General features: G+C 42.6%; 1 protein-coding gene across 1 annotated transcript in view; it reads left to right on the forward strand.

Annotated features, from left to right (window-relative positions):
- The first annotated feature begins 10,262 nt into the window (after positions 1-10,262).
- The window catches only part of NFKBIZ (NFKB inhibitor zeta), a 35,231-nt gene continuing 23,725 nt past the window's right edge, over positions 10,263-21,768 (forward strand). Inside the window, exon 1 of the mRNA XM_079974378.1 lies at positions 10,263-10,411. The gene's annotated coding sequence lies outside the window, so the exon portion shown is untranslated. The remainder of the gene's footprint in view (positions 10,412-21,768) is intronic.

Genomic DNA, 21,768 nt, shown 5'->3' on the forward strand with positions numbered 1-21,768 from the left:
TGTGGAAAAAATCCTGTAAATAAAGAAACAATTGAAAATTAATCTGAAGGACAATATTAATCACACAAGAACAATTAGCTAACGGAAACAGGCTGATAACTTCCAATAGAGCACATTTATTTTTGATCCTTAAATTGCATCATTTCCCTAAAATTCTCACTAGTCTAAACTGGTTTTTTTTAAATGGGAGTTTCCCACCTATTCAGCAATTTAATTTAATGATTAAACAGGTGAGGGAAAGAATTATAGCTATCAATCGAAAGCTGGGATCCGAGGAACAGGTTTCTGTGGATTTAGGGTGGAAAGCAAGAGAGATGAATCCAGGAGGAGCCAAATGGAAAATTAGTTCAGGTAGTAACAGAGAGGAAATATCTAAAATGGGAGAGTGGAGTCTGAGTCTCACAAGGTGATAAAGGAAAAATTAAAAATCTAGCATGAACCATTGAAACAGCCCAAATGGGAAAGTATCAAACATGCACACAGTTGACCCACTTCTCCAAATAATCTGTAAACAGTAATCTGGACAGCATCCATGAAAAATTTAGTAGAAGACGCCATAGTATGATACTATGAAATCTGGAGGTGGAGCTTCACTTTTTGTAAAATACTGTAATAACAAAATAGTGACCCATAATAAGTCTGCAGTACTTAAACAAGTGGGAACCACTGCCTTATATCCCTTATATGAATTTTATTGCTATATTTCTGTTGGCTACCTCAGTCTACAAAAGCAGATAGATATTAAAAAACAAACTTTGTAGGAGTCCTATGCAGTTTTGATGTGGCCACCCCACTTCAGAAGTCTGAGTAGAGAAAACAATTTGATTTCTTGCCCATTCATTAGTTCTCCAGCCAAAGGCCTAGACACAGAAATCAAGATGTCCAAATGCATGACAATATCTTGAACTGGGGTCAATGTTAGCAGTCTGAATATTCTTTTGAAATGAGATATAAGAACAATCTAGCAGTAAAAAAAAAAATGTACACAAATGAACATAAGTTATGCAAGCAAAGAATTAAAAGGTTGAAATCGGAAGGCTATTATTTTTTTCTCTTAACATGTAGATTTACTTTACAAGGTTTCCTGCAAAAGTAGAAACCCTTTTTTGAAAGAAAACAGTATTGCTTTGGGCATAGTTTAAGATCCAGCTGCAATGGTGGATATCAAGCAATTACCTGCAATCTTTACTACCTCTCCAGATTCACCGTACCATAATTTTTCAATGCTTAATATTGCAAGAGACACACCTTGTTCTCCTCTCATTGATTACCATGATGCAGAACACCACAGTCCCTAGCAATTAACTTGTTTTGAAAGTTTGATCATTTGCTGAAAGTGATTCCCATAACCGGAAAAGTGAGTGATGCAAATTTCAAAAGTGGCAGAGCGATCAAATCATTGCCTTTCAATTTTATAACTAAGGGTTTGGCCCTGAGTACTCTTGGACGTTTTAATCTGATACCGTGTAATACGGTATATCTGAAGGAGCGTTTCCACCCCATCATTCTACCCAGACACTGAGGTCCAGCGCCGAGGGCCTTCTGGTGGTCCCTCACTGCAAGAAACCAAGTTACAGGGAACCAGACAGATGGCCTTCTCGGAGTGGCACCCGCCCTGTGGACATCAGTTGTCAAGGAGAACTACCAGACTTTTAGAAGACAACTGAAGGCAGCCCTGTTTAGGGAAGCTTTTAATGTTTGATGTATTACGGTATTTTAATATTTTGTTGGAAGCCACCCAGAGTGGCTGGGGAAGCCCAGCCAGATGGGCGGGGTATAAATAATAAATTATTATTATTATTATACGCTTCAGGTTACAGACTCCGCTAACCCAGAAATAGTGCTTCAGGTTAAGAACTTTGCTACAGGATGAGAACATAAATTGTGCTCTGGCGGCGCGGCGGCAGCAGGAGGCCCCATTAGCTAAAGTGGTGCTTCAGGTTAAGAACAGTTTCAGGTTAAGTACGGACCTCCGGAACGAATTACAGTAAGTACTTAACTGAGGTACCACTGTACATTTATTCAAGTGCTGCTTGTCTTCAAATTTCCCATGTTTATGTTTCGTTTCGCCTGTGCCTCCTGCTTTTCTCCATCCTCCAGCAAAATATATGATGCTCATACCCAGATATGCTTGTTTTCTACCTGGCTTGTGGTGATGGTAATAACAATGATCGCACTTTCTTCTTTATGGCTGTGCATCTGTGTACCATACAGCCTGCTGAGACACAATTTTTTGTGGCTCTAAGACAGTACAAAAGAAGATATGCATGAATGAAAAATGATGATGAAAGGAACTGACACATAGCTGTCAACATTTTCCCTTTTTAAAGGGAAATTCCCTTATTCCGAATAGGATTTCCCTTAAAAAAAGAAAAAAGTTGACAGCCATCAACTGACAGGAAAAGCTTTCAGGAAGTTCTATACAGGTTGCACGCACACTATATCTTCAAACCACATTCAGATTTTTTTTTTTGTTTGCTTAATATACTGCCCTATACCCAGAGGTCTCAAGGCAGTTCACAAAATAAAATCAAAATATAAAACTGCACAATACATAATCAAAATAAAAACAATACCCCCCCCAAAAAACACACATTTTAAATTGCCATAGGATGTAAATCAGAACAACCAAAGGCCTGGTTAAAAAGGAACGTTTCTGCCTGGAGCCTAAAGGTGCATAATGAAGGTGCCAGGCAAAGTCCCTGGGGAGAGCATTCCTCAGACGGGGAGCCACTGCAGAGAAGGCCTGTTCTCGTGTTGCCACCCTCCAGACCTTTCGTGGAGGCACACAAAGTAGAGCCTCAGAAGATGATCTCAGGGTCTGGGTAGGTTCATATGGAAAGAGGTAGTCCTTGAGGTATTGTGGTCCTTCAATGGATTTCCCTTGAATAATTCTAGACATTATAGTTCCCCCTTCACAGAGTTCCAAGCAAGGAGGAGAAAAAAAAAAGTGTCTCAAAAGTACTTGCAATACCTAAAATTAGCCACTAGATGGGGCGGTATGGCAATCTTTTTTTATTTCTTGGTGCTTTGTTGACAACATTATTGTACTGTTTAGATAAAATCAAACCTATATTCATTTAAGAGTCACCCAGCAATCAGTCGGTGATGGAAGAAAGTGCCCAAAGTTTGAAGGATATAGTATTTTCAATTTACACCTTCCTGTCAATCCTGATATTTGCAAACAAAAGTTATACAGCCTGATCAATGAGGATAATACTGTATATGTTTGATGAAATGGACTCTAGTCCATGAAAGTTTATCCTATAACACATTTCTTAGTCTTTAGGGAGCTTCAAGGCTTGTTGTTGTTGTTGCTGCTGCTGCTGCTGCAGAGTAATGCTGCTACCCCTCTAGAATATTTTAAGAATCCTTCCTCGGATCAGACTGAATCCAGACAATATTGATTTCAGCAGGAACTAACTTTTCACAAGGTGATTTATTTTCAACCGCCTTAGGTTGTGATGATATACATACATACTTGTAAGTCCCATTGAACTCACTGGGGCTTAATTCTGAGTAAAGATGCGTAGTTAGTCAAGTTCTAACCCATTACATGTTGCTCTGATTCTTTTTGAAGACCACTTTTGTTTTACAAAATGAAGCTCCTGAACCTTAAATTTGTATGTGTGTATGGTGGGGGGGGGGAGGGGGGAGGTTCTTAACTTTTCCCCATCAGGTGTGTCAACAGAACTTCGAATGCTCAGTACACAATATGTGGATTGGACCCTCCACTCTATTAACAAAAGAGGATCCAATTTGCAATCAATCAATCAATCAATCAATCAATCAATCAATCAAGGCATACAGCATGTCTTATGCAGATGTGTATCCTCTTTTGCAGATGATGTGGAGGGTCCAAAAATAAATCAGGGGCCACACACAAGTAATAAAAAGTCTGACAGAGTTTTATTAACAGGTGACACTTTCCTTATAATTTAGAAAATAGAAACCTAAGAAGACTGCTGGTTCAGGCCCAAAGCCCATCTAATCCAGTTTCCTGTTCTTTACAACAACCAACTAGATGCTCATGGGAAGCCCGCAAGCAGAACATGAGTGCAACAGCACCCTCCCCACCTGTGAGAAAAACTTTCATGAGTCATGAGTCTCATGAATCACAAACCAGTTATGTTACTGTAGGTCTTTTATTGATTGATCTTAGGCTGACAGTACTACATTCAGAGCACTACCAAGAGTAGAATTTCTGCTTATGAGGTGGGGGAGGGGGCTCCCAAGAGATTTAAGATTTACAGCAACCAAATCTGGGATGCCCATGAATGGATAAATCCAAGATTAACCCTGTTAAATAGCAAGCAGTGTATTCCAGCAACATTTGTTGTGTGGTTCTCCTAATAACTGCAGCAATATTATCATCACAGGTCAAACAACGTTCCCTTTCCTCCTTGTGTTTTGGATTTGAACCACCAACATGAATACACAGTATTATGCATTCATTTTTAGGGCTCGTTCATATCTGGTTGAGCTTAAATAGGCTTTAAGTAGTTAGCGCCAAGGAGAGTTTTGCATGTCTGAACTCAGCAGAACATCGCCCTCGCACCCACTCATCTAATCCCAACTATCTCGGTTCTAAATTTCTTCATCAGCGTGAATCACCCTTGTCTTTTGCATGCCCTTTCTTTCTGCCTGGTTCAGCTTTAGGAAGAGAAATTAAAGAGAAATTAGCTGCTGGTCTTCTCTATCCCCCCCCCCCCCCAGTTTCTGTCATTTTTTCCTGACTGGTGCTTTCCACACACAAGCTCTTGCGCTATTTTCATTATGTTTCTCTTGGCACTGGAAGTGTGAAAGGAGAAAGTATAAGTAATTTTGAAGCAGCCGTTCACAGAAATGAAGTATGAAGGATTTATAAAAGCGTCAAGTAGGAGGCATAAATGGGTAACTCTTATACACACACATTGACAGGCAGGAGAGAAATCCAGAAAGGTTAGCAACGTTCCCACCACTCTTGCCAAATTTTGCAGCTACGTATGAAAGGTGCTTTTGTCTTACAGGTCAGGTACTTTGTCATACTTAACAAATTCTTACCACTTGAAATAAGGAAGATTTTTCCACAGCTGCAAGCACTCAGGCGGAGTTGGATCGAGGAGTTATGGCTCTGCCACTGTGCTGCTTTCATGATTTTGAGTGTTCTCTTTCCCCTCAGTTCTTTCTCAAGATCTTTCCTTGCTCCGTAGAAAACATAATTCCAAATAGTTCTGCCACCTTGTGCTGCGACTCTGCCTCCTGCTTAGCATAGAGTAGAGCAGTTGACATGGTGCCATTCAGATGTGGTGGACTACAAGTCCCAATCATCTCTGGCCATTGGCCATGCTAGCTGGGACTGATGGGAGTCGGGAGTCCAGCAATATATGGAGGGCACCATATTGACTACTTGTGGAGCAGAGTGAAGTTTTTTTTAAAGACAGCAATCCTATGGTCACTTACCTTGGGTGTGGTAAAGGTAAAGGGACCCCTGACCATTAGGTCCAGTTGTGACCGACTCTGGGGTTGGGATGCTCATCTCGCTTTATTGACCGAGGGAGCCAGCGTACAGCTTCCGGGTCACGTGGCAGCGCACGGAAACGCCATTTACCTTCCCGCCAGAGCGGTACCTATTTATCTACTTGCACTTTGACGTGCTTTTGAACTGCTAGGTTGGCAGGAGCAGGGACCGAGCAACGGGAGCTCACCCCGTCGAGGGGATTCGAACCACCAACCTTCTGATTGGCAAGTCCTAGGCTCTGTGGTTTAACCCACAGAGCCACCCACGTCCCTTCTTGGGTGTGAGTTGCACTGAAATTGGTGGGCCTTAGTACTCAGCAAAACATAACACATGGAGTCACATCATCGGTCCATTGAGTGGGCACAATACTATTGCCTACTATTACAACTGACAGCAGCTCTTCAGACAGAGGCCATCCCACCCCTGATCCTAAAGCTCCTTTGAATCAGAGATACCTTGGACATTCTGCATATAAGGTATCTGCAAGACCCCTAAGCTATGTCCTCTCCCTAGCATTTTAACTTCACAGAGCATGAGGCAGGGACCTGAGTTTGAAGGCTGACAGCTAAAACGCTAATGAGAGCACCAAGGCTAAGCTATGCAACCAGACAGCTGAGGCAAGGGCTGTATCATTTGACACTGTGGACTGTTGCTACTCCACCACAGATAAAGGCAGGCTGTGCTTCCTCAGGTGTTGTTGAGATGTCAGCTCCCATTGCCCATATTGCCTGGGGCTGATTGGAGGAGAAAAGGAGAACGCTACTTGCCTGTGTTCATCTTTGAAATCCAATGGGTACAAAAAGCTAACATGATAACCAGTTTTCTCAACACATTTAAAAGGAAGGTTCTGTTGTGCATTACCTTTGGTGCATCTGGATATGCCAGGGCAAATGCATACAACAAAATGACTGTTTTGATAGGTTTGGGAATTTTAGGGTCCCTCCAGACTGTTATGTTTTTTGCAGGAGGGATTCAAGTGCATACCAACATATTTAGGTTTGCACAATGAAAGTGGATTAAAGTGCCCTGTTGCTTTAGCTCATTCCCCCCCCCCTTTACCAGACTTTTTTAGGGTTTGGAAAGGAAAAGCAAAATGCATTCAAAAGTGTGGAATAAACGAAAGATTAATGGGGAGATATATGAACAGCCCACAAGCAAGTCAGCATGCTTGAGCATAATAAATGCTAATTGTTATACAACTTCCCAGAAGACATATCAGAATGAATAGTCAATCACAACCATATTCAATCAAACCTTGTGCAAGCATGTGATGAATGCTCAATAAACAGATCCCCTGGAAGAGCCCTTAACTGGTTTGGAACTGCCCAACTGGGCACATTGTGTTCTGCTCTCAGAATTTGATTCACAGCCCCCAACACATATTCTTCCCAGTCACTGTATTGATTAATACTCAATGGGTAGTCATTTTAGATCCTTCCTGGCTCATAAGAATGTAAGGAGATCCTGCTGATCAGGCCAATGGTCCATCTAGTTCAGCATCCTGTTCTCACAGTGGCCAACCAGAAGCCGATGGAAAGCTCACAAGCAGGACATGCGCACCAAAGCCCTATCCTCTCCTGTGGTTTCTAGCAACTGGTATTCAGAAGCATTGATGCCTCTTACCATGGAGGCAGCCATCGTGGCAAATAGTCATTGACAGTCTTATCCTTCCTGAATTGGTCTAATCCCCCTTTAAAGCCATCCAAATTGGTGGCCATAGCAAACACACTTATTTCAGGATCTGCCTTTAACATGTGTAATGTACTCTTGTAGTCTAATCCTTTCTGTATTTCCTTTACTGAGCTCGAAGCTTACTCCCACAATAACGTGTGCAGGATTGTCTTGAACATTTTAATCCTGTGTAGAGCAAGGCATCCCTAAGGCAGTTGACTTCAGTGGACAGGCACACCTAGCTGCATAGGACTGGACTGCAAATGATGAAATGTATCTGCTCCTTGGAACAAGTAGCTTAAAGCGATTAAGGCCGGCGGTGTTGTGCATCGACACAATCCGATGATGTAATTATATAGCATCTCTCGAGAGAACGGGAAGGCTTCACCCACTCAGCGTTTCCTGGCTACATGGAAAGTTTCAAAACGATCATCTTTGCGAAGGGGTAGCAGCAATCTTGGGCATCTTTCCGCTTACTCAGACAGGAGAGGGCAGAGGTTCACACACGCTTGCTTCATGCCCACAGTATCTGCTGTAGGCAGTGCTGAGGCAGGAGGCGGAGGGAAGTCCCGGGGAAGAGGCTCCACAATGAATTCATGCATCTGCCTCTGGCATCTGGCGCTGGCGCTCGTTCTGCAAAAACAGGCTCAGGAGATGTATGCAAGCCTGTGTAGATGCTAGTAGGCTGTAAAATTCTGTGGCTGCTTTCTCAAGCTGGTATGGTACACCCTGACGTAAGTGCGATTATGCACACGTATACCCCAGTTGCCATGGGTATTTTATCCAGTATGCTTTGAAAACCATGTTGCTGGAAATCTTCATACTTTTAACTCTAGCTTTAATGTAAACTGATTGAAGATTTCAGTCACTGGCAAGTGCTTGGTTGTGCGAGTCTAATATGCCAATCCTTTCCTCATCACTGACTACTGCTTAAACCCATCTTGAAACGACATAGGATGGATAAGGTGAGATATAAATATACCGTACTTAATAAATAAAATTAAATGAGTGTACAGTGGTACCTCAGGTTGCATATGCTTCAGGTTACATACGCGTCAGGTTACAGACTCCACTAACCCAGAAATAGTGCTTCAGGTTAAGAACTTTGCTTCAGGATGAGAACAGAAATCGTGCTCCGGCGGCGCAGCGGCAGCAGGAGGCCCCATTAGCTAAAGTGGTGCTTCAGGTTAAGAAGAGTTTCAGGTTAAGAACAGACTTCCAGAACGAATTAAGTACTTAACCCGAGGTACCACTGTATCAATTTCCCCAGCTCTCTAGCACACACATCAGACATTTTCATCCATTCAAACCTACTGGCTCCAATCCAGCGCTCATGAATATTTTCCCAGAGGTACAGAACTGCTGATGGAAATGTAGGCAGATCTGGCCTCCCTGGGGCAGAACATCCTGCTTGGTAACTGCTCTGGAATCTAGAGAGCTAAGTTGGAGATAGATTTGTGATATCCACCAACTCAAAATGAGTCAGATCCCCTAAGCCATGCAGGTGCCTTCAACGGCTGAACTTTTAAGAAAGGGCTCGTGTTTCTTGCGCTGTTTATCTGAGCCCTGTGACGTGGAATGCCTTTATGGTTGCCTGCATGTCACTGTCCGGTTGAGAGAAGGGAACAAAGCACCCCAGGACATCATTGCTGCCGTACTGAGATTGGGAATGACCGTCAGTACGGCTGGGCCCGAGTCTTGTGGTACAGGAACTGGGCCCATCCACACCTGTCCCTCTTCCTGTTTTGGTGGTAACTTCATAGTGCACTGGTCTTTCCTGCCATGCTCTGAGGGAACTGGTTCCATTATTTCTCCTGCCACATCCTCATCCCCAGTCCTGGCTGGCTATCTGTCAGCTTCTGTACAAGGCTTCTCAGTGTTATGAACCCTTAAAGGAGAGAGGGGGACTACTTAGATGAAAAGCCCAGTGGGTCGTAGAGATGTGCTGAATTTTATACAGAAGTGTAAAGTTATGAATGAGAGAGCACCATATATCGCAAAGTACTCCAAAGCAACACTTGACCACACTACACGTAGGTGGCTTTAGATCAGTGTTTCCCAACCTTGAGTCTCTAGCTGCTTTTGAACTACAGTTCTCACCATCCCTGACCACTGGTCTTGCTAGCTAGGCGTGATGGGAGTTGTGGTCCAAAAACAGCTGGAAACCCAAGGTTGGGAAACACTGCTTTAGATAGATAAGACAGCTAGATAGAGGCAATTGCCCTGAAGAAAATGATCATAACTTTCTTTTATCTCCTGTTGGGCCAGGTTTTGTCACTGCCAAGGTCAGAGTTACTTTATTTTAGTTTCAAAAATCAAACGGAATATTTACAGGATACCACTTCTTGCTCTGCAAGCATTTTCTCAAAACCAGTAAATGCACTCGCTTCTCCTTTTTTTTGCTCACTCTGACCAGCCTATTGACCATGTTGACAACCTTGGCTGGAGAGGAGAGACATTCCTAAAGACCCAGTGGATCCTTGCTGGCACGCACACACACACACACACACACGCCCGGCCTAGGAAAGTTACCATTCCCACAGAAAGCAAAAGTCCATCCAAAATGGAAAGCGAAAGGACTCCGGTTTTCATAAAGAACTTCGTGCAGGTCTCTAAAAACAAACAGATCTTTTGACTGCCTTTAACGACCGGTGTGCAGCGCTATTTGCATCGAGGACAACAACAAAAGCACCCCTGGAGCCTTGACTAGCAGTCCTCTCCGTCGTCAGGGCACCGGTCCGGGTTTTCCGGCAACTCAGCGGGGTGGGGAACGTCCCGGTGACCGGCTCGCCCAGCGAGGGAATTTCCTCCATGCCGAAAAAGTCCGAGCTGCAACTCTCGTCCCTCCACCCCGACTTCCTCTCTCACGTCACGACATTCCCCTTTCACCCCTCCCCCTTTTAACCATTGCAACACCAACCAGGCAACTCAGGACTGAATCACAGGCGATAAGGATATCGGGGCGTGCGGGGGGTGGGGGGGGGTGGGGGTGGGGAGGAAAGAATCCCCGAAGACCTCGAGCTTCGTTGTGAAACTTTCCCTTCTGGCTGGAGAGGCAGCGCGTGGCGGTGACGGGTTTGGGGCGGGGGGAGCTTCTGCCGGCAGAAATTTTAAGCCTCCGAGGGAAATGTTCGCTTTGCCATAGAGACGGAGCGCATAAGCAGCTGAGGACCCGTTAAGCAGCCGGGAAAACCATCTAGCTCGTTCCCTGAAACCTAGCTTCACTCCCGAGACATGAAGGTATATAAATATATATGTTTCCTTATCCTTTAAAAAGGCGAAACCGTGTGCTTTTCACACAAAAACCATTTCTATTGGGGTGAGAGGAAGAGGCTTCCTTACAGGTGCACGGCAGACAGACTTGGCATGGAGGTTTTCACCAGCTGAATTTCTGTCTAAAACACTTTTATTGCCCATTCCGGGTCGCCCAACCACTATCATAGTGTCCTTTCTCTTGGCAGATCAAGATGAGCAGGTGACAGCAAAGGTTGCAAAGTTTTTAGCTGAGGCAATCAGAATAAGATCCACTATTTGTCTATTGATTCAAAACCCTAAAAAGTATTTTATATAATTGACTTTTTATTTCTATTCTTTGTATATCGTATTGTTGTTTTATTGCTATGGCCGATGGCTGACGCAAATAAAGATTCATTCGTTGTTCGTTCTGTTAAAAACACAGAGGTTCTGTCAACAAACAAACAGCAAGCCTGGTTTAAGTTTTGGAAACTTATTTCATGTTGTTATTGTTATTCCTGTTGGACCAGATGGCCCTCGGGGTCCCTTCCAACTCTGCAATTCCATTATTCTTTTATTTGCACGTGGGAAATCTGAGGTTTGTGGGGCAGGGAGGGGAAAGGGGGTTTGTTGCCTCTCTGGTTATTGAAAGCCAACTTTTAAGGAAACACACACACAGAGAGAGAGAGAGAGAGAGAGAGAGAGAGAGAGATGTGGCTGGCTGCACATGCGCACCTGCTGGCTCCAAATAGAATTAGTTGTGCTTAACTGCCAGTAAAAATCATTAGATGAGTTGGTCCTGACTGACAAGTCGTCTTGAACTGACAGGAACTTCAGTGTCAGTCAATGGAGCTGGATTAGGGTGTCTAAGTATGAATGAAATAAAAAAATTCCTTCCAGTAGCACCTTAAAGACCAACTAAGTTAGTTCTTGGTATGAGCTTTCGTGTGCATGCACACTTCTTCAGATACGACTTCTTCTGGTATCTGAAGAAGTGTGCATGCACACGAAAGCTCATACCAAGAACTAACTTAGTTGGTCTTTAAGGTGCTACTGGAAGGAATTTTTTTATTTTGTTTTGACTATGGCAGACCAACACAGCTACCTATCTGTAAGTATGAATGGTAATGATGGACAGTTGAGATGGCAAGGTAGTGTGGACGAGCAGCTATTTCTGGCTTAGAGCAAACCCAACATGGAGTGTGGTACTTTTAAAGCAAACATGTTTATTGTGGCACAAGCTTTTGTATTCTAGAGTCCATATTATCAAATCAGACTCAGGAAGTGTTATCCTAAACTGGCAGGTGTGTGTGTTTGAAATAAATCTCTATCTGTAAATAAACACACACACACACATACACGCAAGAAGTGAGGTCAGGAGGAAATGAATGCAACAAACAAGGCTCTGATAATCATGTGTAAAGCTTAAATGTATGTAAAATATAAATGATTACAGTGACCACCCTAAATCTACGTTGATAACACAAACATCCACGTAATAACCTACCAGCTAATTTACAGGGCTCAGAAGACACTTTCTGTATGAACTTGTTTGCTATCTTGGAGCCTCTGTTTCAGAGAATTCTGGGAACTGTTCTGCTGGCTCTTCAGGAAGCTGGTACCCTCCAGATGTTTTGTACTGCAGCTTCCATCAGGCAAGCAAAGGCTGTGCCGCACCATAACTCTATTAGCACCCCAGGATAGCAACAGGGGAGAAAAGTCTATCTGCTGCACATGGGCAAGCCCACCACTGGACCAGTTAATGGGTTGAGGGCCCATTTCCATCTCTGGGTTCCTCTGAGCCATCCTTAATGGAGAGAGATACTGGAGCTTGGGGAAGTAGGTGCTATTTTCCTCCTGCATCCTAGTCCAGACAATGCTTAATGCTGAGAGGGTCCTGGAGAAAGATGACTTTGCTTCTGCTGACACCAACATAACCAACTTGCCATTCCTGTTTTGCTTGGAGAGAGACAAACCAGGAAGCTTGAGCTCATACTTGCTTCCCTGTAGTAAGAATCCGTATGGCATGGGGTGGAGTGGCAAAATCAGAGAGTTCTGAGTTTTGTTGCAGCTGCAGAGCTGGCCTCGGCACCATGGGGTGAGTTATAGAGTTGATAGAAATTTGGACAGAATATAGATAGAGCTGATAGAAATTTGGTGGCCTCAGTTGCCATCAGCAAGTTGACATGCTTTGCTGTCTCTCTAAAGAAAGGGTCTGTTTTTCTGTGTGCTTTCTTTTATATATGTCTTATGAATATGAATGAGAGGGTTACTCTATGTCTTTTGCTTTCAATTTCTTTTTTGCTTCTCCTTCTTTTACCAAACCAATAAACATATTCAGAACACGAAAAATCCTCTTTACTGTACAAAGGGAGAAATCAACTTAATATGTCAGAAGTTTTGAGAAATATTAACAAAGTTAAAATTTTCCAGTTTTGAAAACTACTTTGTGTTTAACTTTAGTTATTCCAGAAGAAAATAATTAACTGTTTATGGGCTTTTGTATTACCATTCTGACCAGCATTATATTCAACAAAGGATTATTGAATGTTTGAACACAGGTAAAATGCATAGTTGATTTTATTCTCAGCTTTATATTACTTCAGCAGAAACGATGTGCTGCATTTCCTGCTGAGATTCATTTCATTCCTCTGATCCTAAACTGAGTATTCCCACTGCATTTCTGTGGGGTTTAAAAAGAGCAGTGCATTAACTACAGTGTAGGTTTATCCAGGAACAAAGTCAAACAATGCAATCCTATACCTGCTTAGAAAAAAGCCCAACTGAGTTCAATGGGACTTACTCCCAGGTAAATGTATATAGGATTGCTACCTAACTTATTTTCTGCTGTTTGATGAGTTCAGTTCAGTTTTAAGAAATGAATTCAAGATAATAGTTCAGTTTCAAGAAATGAATTCCTGCTTACATTTAATTCTCGAACTTCTTTGCCGCACGCTTTAGAATCAAGAAGAGAAAAGTGAAAATCAGTATTGAAAATCATAATGTGCCTGCTTTATTTCATACACATTTTCTTGTCTTTAGCTAATTTTTTGAAATTGGAGATATCATATGTCATGTCACCAGCTAGTCAATGCTTTGTTTGGAAAAAGGGCCAGCTAAATACCTTTGGACACCTTAGAAACTGAGGACACGTCAACAGTGTTTTTGTGTTGTTTTCCCCTCCATCATCTTGTACTGAGAGAAAGATTGCAGGGGAAAGGGTATATGTTATGTATGGTTTTGTTTTGCTTAATTTTTTACATTTATATCCAGTCTTTCTTCCAAAGAGCTCAAGGTCGTTGACAAGGTGTCTCACTCCCCACCACACACCACTATACTGTACCACACTGGTTGTAGTAGGGAAGTAGGGAAAAAGTGAGTGATTATCTTATCCATTTACAGATAGGTAGCCGTGTTGGTCTGCCATAGTCAAAACAAAAAAAATTCCTTCCAGTAGCACCTTAAAGACCAACTAAGTTAGTTCTTGGTATGAGCTTTCGTGTGCATGCACACTTCTTCAGATACACATCTTAGATCAGATACAGATACAGATCTTATCCATTGTTTGTGTTTGTTTGGGTCCTTTGGTTGTACCAGCCCTATATTTGTGATTGACAATTGAGTTATTTGTTCCGCATGCTGGTTATGTCCTGCTTTTAGATTGTAGCAGAATTGTGGTGTTGGTTGTGTTGTGCTATGTGGGGATGTGCCTGATATCAAGCATATTGTTATGAGGTTGTGGGTTTTTTTGGAGGGGGGTCAGACTCCCCTAAATCTCTGGATTCAGTAAAGCATTAGAATTTAAGCATACCTCTGAATTCTTGGTGTCAAAAATAACACAGACCAGCTTCTTCATGAGGTCATTACTTAGTAATGGCCAAGTTGCTGACCTAACAAATGGCAGGATGATGGGCCGTTAAGCTAGATGGCTCTTGGAAGCAGCCCCTGCCTGAGCTCAGAGGGAGATAGTTGGCAGAGACAAGGAGAGTTTAGTTTTAGGACTGAAGTTTGCCTGATGTGGGCTGGAGGAAAATTGTTTTGGTCTGTTAAACACAGCAGGATGGAGAACTGGGAGGGGTGGGGATAGTCACAACACAATGTGGGCTGACGGTTCGACTCCAACATGGCAGCCATGCGACAAACAGGACCCACACAGAGTGTAATGATAGGAACCTCTCTATACTAGGCTCAGGTTATATATATGTGTGTGTGTGTGTGTGTGTGTGTGTGTGTAAATAAACCCTATATCATAAAGATACCACAGTCTCCACTGTGCCTCATTTCCAAGGAAAGCATGAATCCTGGGTAAGTGCCTGGACCCCTGAAATCTTGCACCGCTTGGAGATTTGGATGACATGTAACAATGCAATCCATGGACAGAATCATTTTCAAACAGAAACGAAGGGTTGCCATTAGTGGCTTAAAATGCAGCAAAGTGATCCCGTCCCCCTGCATTGCAGGTTACATTTGCATGGAGTCGTTTCACATCAGAGAGGGGACAGGGATTTCTCTACCTGATGCACAGGACATTTTTGTTTCCCCACCTCTGCAACCCCACAAACTTATACTCATTAAACTGTACTCTGTGCCTGTGTGATGGCTGCTGGGTATGTTCACTTTGCTGCTTGCACTGCATCCAAGTTTTCTAATCGGAGTGAACCTGGTTTGAGGGGGAAAATAGCAGTATTTGTCAAGAAACTGCAGGATCAGTATGGATTGTGGCTAACATTGTGTGAATGAGGCTTTAAGCATTAGCTGTAGGAGGGCACTGGATGTGGAGCCTGCAATAATTTGAAAGCCACTCATTTAAATTTAGGGGCAGGCAACCCAGACAACTGCCTAGGGTGCTGAGCAGACGGGGTGCCTGTCGTGGGCCTATCCGCTCAATAGCTGAAACAATAATACAGACAGTTCATGATCACTGTTATAAAGCTGGCAACACAAACCTGCACAGTCATGATTTCATTACAACTCTTTTTTATTTCAATCCATGAGAAATGTGCATCTATGCCCATTAAAAAAAAAACTGTGTGAGTCATCTGTGATCAGATCCTTTCCTGCAAATTTATTGTCAATGATAAATGATGTCTACAAATGGTGCATCAAATTTATTAAACAGGCAACAAATGCATTGAAAGAAGGTATTCAGAAAGGCACACCAAATCTGTTTCTTTACCAGGGTACCATTTAGTCTAGGACTGGCCCAGTCTGCGGATGGAATGGCTTGGTGGCAGTAAACTTGCAAAAACCACAAATACTAGCTCAAAAGGCTGCAAAGAACTTTTGCACTTAAGCAGAATGAGGTGGTAGTGTTCACTAGATATGTCCTTTGAGTCTCAGGGTCTGAGCTGCAGATGACCTGGCAATCCTAAGGCATGAATGTTTTTCAGAAGAACTTGTTCAACACTGTTTATCTTGTCTGTGAAGAACTCCTAATTAGCCTCCTTGGACTGTAATTTAACACCCACTAGTTTAAACTTCACTGTGTGATCTGCATGGGGATATTATTACAATTGAATTACATGGTGTACTTAGGGAGATTTTCCTCCCACTGTCACCTTCCTTGCACTGAGAGGAGAAGAAAGAGGAGGAAGTTTTGTTTTTTATCATTACATGTAAATGTGAGGTTTCATTTCATTGCAGTAGATGAATGAGCTGTGAGGTAATGATGTTACAGTGTATTGCACACAGACTAAAATAAACCCATAGTCTTAAAGGAAAACCTGGCATGGATTTTGAGAAGAGCTGGCATTTGACATGGCATGCTTGAGCAGTCTTGTCTATTACCGCCCAGGAGATTAAATCAATGTCTTTTCCTGTTTTGTTTTGTTTTTTGCTTCTAATGAACATATGTTAGTTCATGCACATTAGGCTCTTGAGTAATTCTATGCACATGAAATAATAAAAAGTAAAGTATTGATTTCTTGTTGAATAAAATGTTATTTTAAAGAGAATAAAATGGCCTGGCATTTTGATAGTTTTAAAAATGTGTGTCATGTGGATATGATAAGTCAAGATGGAGTTAAGAGATTTTAACTCAATTTGGTATGTAGGAGAAGGAAAAGCAACTTCATTTTTGGCAGAAAAGACACAGTGGGAAAAGGTGGTGGTGGTGTTTATTAAGATAATTTTGGTAGGGATTTTTTTTTTTGGGGGGGGGGTAAATTTCTTGGAAACTAATGCTCTGATAGTCCCCATAGCTCAATGATGTGTCTCAAACACTTGGTAAGTTAGGGTCTTCCTCTGCATGCAAAGACAGGCTCCAGCAGGTTGAGCAGACGAGACCAATTGTGGGTCCAATGGTCAAGAAGGCGGTTTCTGCATGTGCTATACAGGGAAAGTGAGGGCAGATAGGGTTCTCCAACTTGGGAAAGTAGCCCATCTAAGAGAAGGAAAACTCTGATCCTAAACCTCTGCTGCCTTGTGGGATATCTTCAGGAGAAGAAAAGGCTAAGGAGTAAATTCTACACAAATCTGGACGGTTAGATGGAGACTTGTTTGCCTCCTTCTGGCAATTCCTGCAGCCAAGCTGGTGCCAGACATATAGCTCTGCTTTCCTTTGGACCACATCAGGGAGTCATAGAGGGGGGACTTGTTGTCTGGGCAGCCCAGGACCTCCATAGACAACACCTAGGCTTGCAGCCCCGGGAGGTCACTTTGGTGTTGCTAACACAGCTGTTTGACCTCACCCCTGGAGGCACACTCCATTGTCTCTTGAGACAGATGGATACCAATAATGCTCTGATTGAGGTGAAATATCATACACAGTATGATGTGCCGTACAAAGCTCTGTAAAGATGAAATAAATCAACTGTTCTGCTATGGCGTTGTACTGTTTGCATCAAAATGCTGTAATTGACAAGGAAACTTCTTGATTTCCCAAAACAAGAAAGAGAAACAAAGATCCAGTCATTGCATTGTTTAGGGAAGTGTTGATGTTGCCATGGGGAAACTAGCTTTTTAACTGGGAAATTATTTTAATTTCTTAAACGGTAAGCCTGGAGTATCATAAAAAGTTTTCCAAGCAAATATACAGTAGTTCAATACATCACAAAATCTCCATTATAAATGCAGTTTTATCAACATAAACAACAGAGACTCTTGTGGCACCTAGAAGACTGATGACTAATGTTGTATGGCATAAGTTTTTGTGGACTACAGTCCATTTCTACAGTTGCACGAACCCCTGATGTTGTGGGTGATATTAGGTCCGGTAACAGTGCTGCCAGAATAGACATGGAGACAGAATTGGCCTGCTCTTCCTGATGAGTAGCCATTTTAGTTTGGAGGGCCAAGGGGGCTATCTGTAAATGTCTGCCAGTGCAATCCTATGTTTATTCAGAAGCAAGTCCCACTGAGTCCTGGGAGACTTAGTCCTTAGTGCGTATTGTTATGCTCACTCTCTTTCACGAACAAGAAATTTCTGGGGTGCAGTACTCACCCAGGATTGTTTTTTAGGGGGAGGAGATCACTGGAGGCTTATAGTGTTGTATAATATTTGAGTTTATATTCAAATATACATATTGAATAGATTAAATATTCCAGCGAACAGCCAAATCCACTGCCTCATATCAGATTTCTGGTGGAAGGTAGCCAGTACCCCAAAATGCTGCTGGCTTAAAGAGCCAGGGAAAAAAATCTGCTTTCTCTCTTAGTCTGTGTCACACTTGGAATCTGCAGAAAATTGGCCAGCTTTCCTCCTTGCCCTGATTAAAGGGAACAAGGATAAGTCATCTTCTTCAATCTTTTCTTAGCCTTCTTAGGCCATTTATCAGTCTACAGTCAGTTCCCATAGAGACATACATCGCCTGTAATTTCCTGAACAAAAAATGTGCCTGACAACTTTCCCAGAACTTTTAAGGGAGTCGCCAGCAGTATCTTCTGCTCCATTAACTCTATTCTGTACAGACTTCCAATCTTACACCAATTCAATATATTTGTGTGACACGCCTTGAGGTCAACTCAGAAGGCTGGTAGATGGCACAAAGATGGGCCCGCCATTTTGTCTAGAACAGCACAGTAGGTCATTTTTTTGCCCATATTCCACAATCCCTTTATGCCCCAGAGGATGTTTTCTTCCATGCAGGTTAGATACCAGAACTCAAAGTTGAAGCTGTGTCATCAGGCCTAGACATTAGAGACTCACCATGGTTATTTAATGGTGAGGGAAATTCATCATGTCCCTGCCCAAAGGTCTTCTGTGTTGGTTCTACTTCACATCTTGCAGGATAGAAAGTGGCACTGGAAAAAGCCCCAGAGCCAAGCCATGGTTCAAATGAAACACTGCTGTCATGACAGAACAGTCCCTTAGTCCCTTCACAATCACTGCCCCCCCCCGGTGACACTTGTGCAAAATCACAGCCAGCTTTATGATGGCCTAATACCACAAGAAGAGCCCTGATGGATTAGGCTAAAATCCATCTGCTCCACCATTCTGTTCTCACAGTGGCCAGCCAGATGTCTATGGGAAACCCACAAGCTGTATTTAAGTCCAGCAGCACTCACCCCTCTTGCACCGGTATTTGGAGACATACTCCCCCAGTACTGGAGGTAATTCACAGCCATCATGGCTAGTAGCCATAGACAGACTTATACTCCATGAATGTCTAAACCTTTTAAAAACCGTTTAGGTTTGTGGCTTATAATTTCCTGGGTTCCTTTTTTTAAAAAATGGTTTTACATTAGCCCCTTTCTAATTCTTAGGCATGGAGGACAACTGTAGGGATAAGTTCCATATCACATTAGAACACTTGGGTAGATGCCATGTAGACCCGGCAATGTTAGTTTATCATTGGAAGCACATTACACATAGGTGAATGCCCTCAAAGCCTCTCCATTCTTTCCCCAGACATGCTGTGAATCATGTGGGTGTTGATTTGTTGCTTATCATTTACTGATTCGATTCTCCTTCCTAGAAGGAAGCCTGCTGTTGGCATGAATCTGTTCCGGTTGTTGCAACAGTTTTGGCTGCCCTAGACAGGTGGCTTGAGGCAGATGTGACCATTAAAATGTATTACAGTGTTTGCTAGGGCAACTGGTGGCTTCCCTCAAACTGAATTGGAATTCATTTTAAAAGCTCTTCTTCTTCTTCTTCTTCTTCTTCTTCTTCTTCTTCTTCTTCTTCTTCAAATATAGCAATGGATTTGATGTGGGGTTACTTACTTGCTCCTACAGTAGGGATGAACTGAAGGAGATATGCTAGGTCTCCTTGGAGCCTCTTGCTTGCAACTGTTGCTCTTTCCTTGGAAAGCATCCTTAAACTGTCCTCTAGAAATGCCACCTACAAAACTGCATCCTTGTAAAATCAAGCGAACAGAAAAAGGATCACTATCATATTCATATTTCAAAGTTCCACAGAGTAGTAGTACTGATGACGACAAAAATCCCAAAAAGCATCTTGGGACACTTTAAAGTCTAATAGTTTTATCGCCAACACACCTGAGAAGACTTGAGACAATAAAGATGAGTAACTGGTTATATTTATTAAGATATAACAACGAAAGAATCTCCCTATCAGGACAATTAAACCAAATTAACCAAAACTGATGAGGTCTGGGTGGTTAGGTGGACTGATGGGATGATTTCAACTATCCCATCTCCTAAGCCAACTGCCAGCCACACATGAGATTATGCAGCAAGGCTTGAAGAAACTCCTTCCTCTTCAATGTGTGCTGTTTGGGTATATGAACCTGACACGTACACTGTGGTTCCATTGGCCAACATTAACCTCAATGAGAAGAGGGGAGAGGGTGGGGTGGAGTGGGCTTAAATAGCCTGTTCTCCCTGATATGGCAAATTGCCCCCATATTGTTGCCCATGTTACCCCTGTGGGAGAGTCCCATCTATTCTCCTCTTGCATTGGGTTTTGTAGCTCAAGTCCATGAGAACTTGTGACAGAACAAAAATTAGTATTTGATGTGCAAAAAGGGACTTTTTGCACTTCATACTGGCAATCTCACTAGCCAATGGATGCTAATTCAAATAAAGAAAATATCCTCACTTTTTTGGAAGACAGATGAAAAGAGCACTAGGCCCTATAAGTTATAGAAGGTTCTATCCTCTCTCCCATGTTATTTGATATCTACATGAAACCACTGGGAGGTGTCATCTGGTAATTCGAAGTGTGGCATTACCAGTATGTGTATTACGCTCAACTCTCTTGCTCCACACTGTCCAATTCAGGAGAGCCTGTGCAAGTCCTCAGCTGCTGTCTGGAGGCAGTGATTGGCAGGATCAAGGTCATTAAACAGAAGCTGAATCCTAATAAAGGTAGCAGCTTTGTGGGTTAGTGATTCCCAGGTCTTAGAATTCGATATATGACATATTAATAACAGGGAGGCAGTTTCCCTTGGAGAACAGGTGCATAGTCTAGGAATACTCCTAGATTTCAAATTGTCACAGGTAGTGCATGTGGCCTCAGTGGCAAGAAGTTTATATCCAGCTTCTGCTGGTTCATCTGCTAAAACCAGTCTTGGACTGGGATAACTTGGTTGCAGTAGTGTATGCTCTGATAACTTCCTGATTGGATTATTGCAATGCACTCTATGGGAACTTTCTTTGAATACTGTATGGAAGCGGCAGCATTACAGAATGCTGCTGCCCAATTTCTGAATAGGTCCTTTAAATGGAATCCCAGAACACCAGTCCTGAAAGCAATGCACTGGCTGCCAGCGAACTACCAGGCCCAATTCAAGATGTTGGTACTGATCTACAAGGCTGCAAATGGCTCAGGAGGACCCAATTACCTGAAGGAGTGCCTTCCCCAGTACCAACAAACTTGGATTTTAAGAAGAGTAGTTGACACCCGGTCAACACAGCATGGGAGCTGCTATACAAGGCAAGGCCTTCTTAATGGTGGCACCCTGACTTTGGAAATCCCTCCCTGTTGAGATCACGGACACGTTCCTCCACATAATTTTCACTCATGCAACACCTTAAGATTCATTTGTTCCAGCAAGCCTTTTGATCATAAAGGGAGAGTCAACATGCATAATTTAAAGTTGGCTCTTATATTTTACCTTATACTGTATGGTGTTTTGTGCTGTGGTTTCATGTGTGTGTGTGAATTTTTCATGTTAGCCGCCTTAAGTTCTCAAAGGAGGAAAGGCAAAGAACGGAAACAACAAAATCAACAACATCACTTTTATTATTGGTCGGCACTAATAAGTGATAAGGATAGGGCAGCTGCTTTTGTGTAAATTAACCTAGACTTCTACAGTGTTACTTTATTCTTGTTTGTGGAGCAGGGGAGAGCGGATTGACATCAGTGGCAATCACTTTGGTACAGCAAATATTTGTGTAGATAATGCAATGTTTGCTAATTATAAACTGTCTACTTTGAGAATGTTCTTGCAACCAGCTTC

Source organism: Podarcis cretensis, assembly GCF_951804945.1.
Source record: "Podarcis cretensis genome assembly, chromosome: 4".
NCBI classification, from domain to species: domain Eukaryota; kingdom Metazoa; phylum Chordata; class Lepidosauria; order Squamata; family Lacertidae; genus Podarcis; species Podarcis cretensis.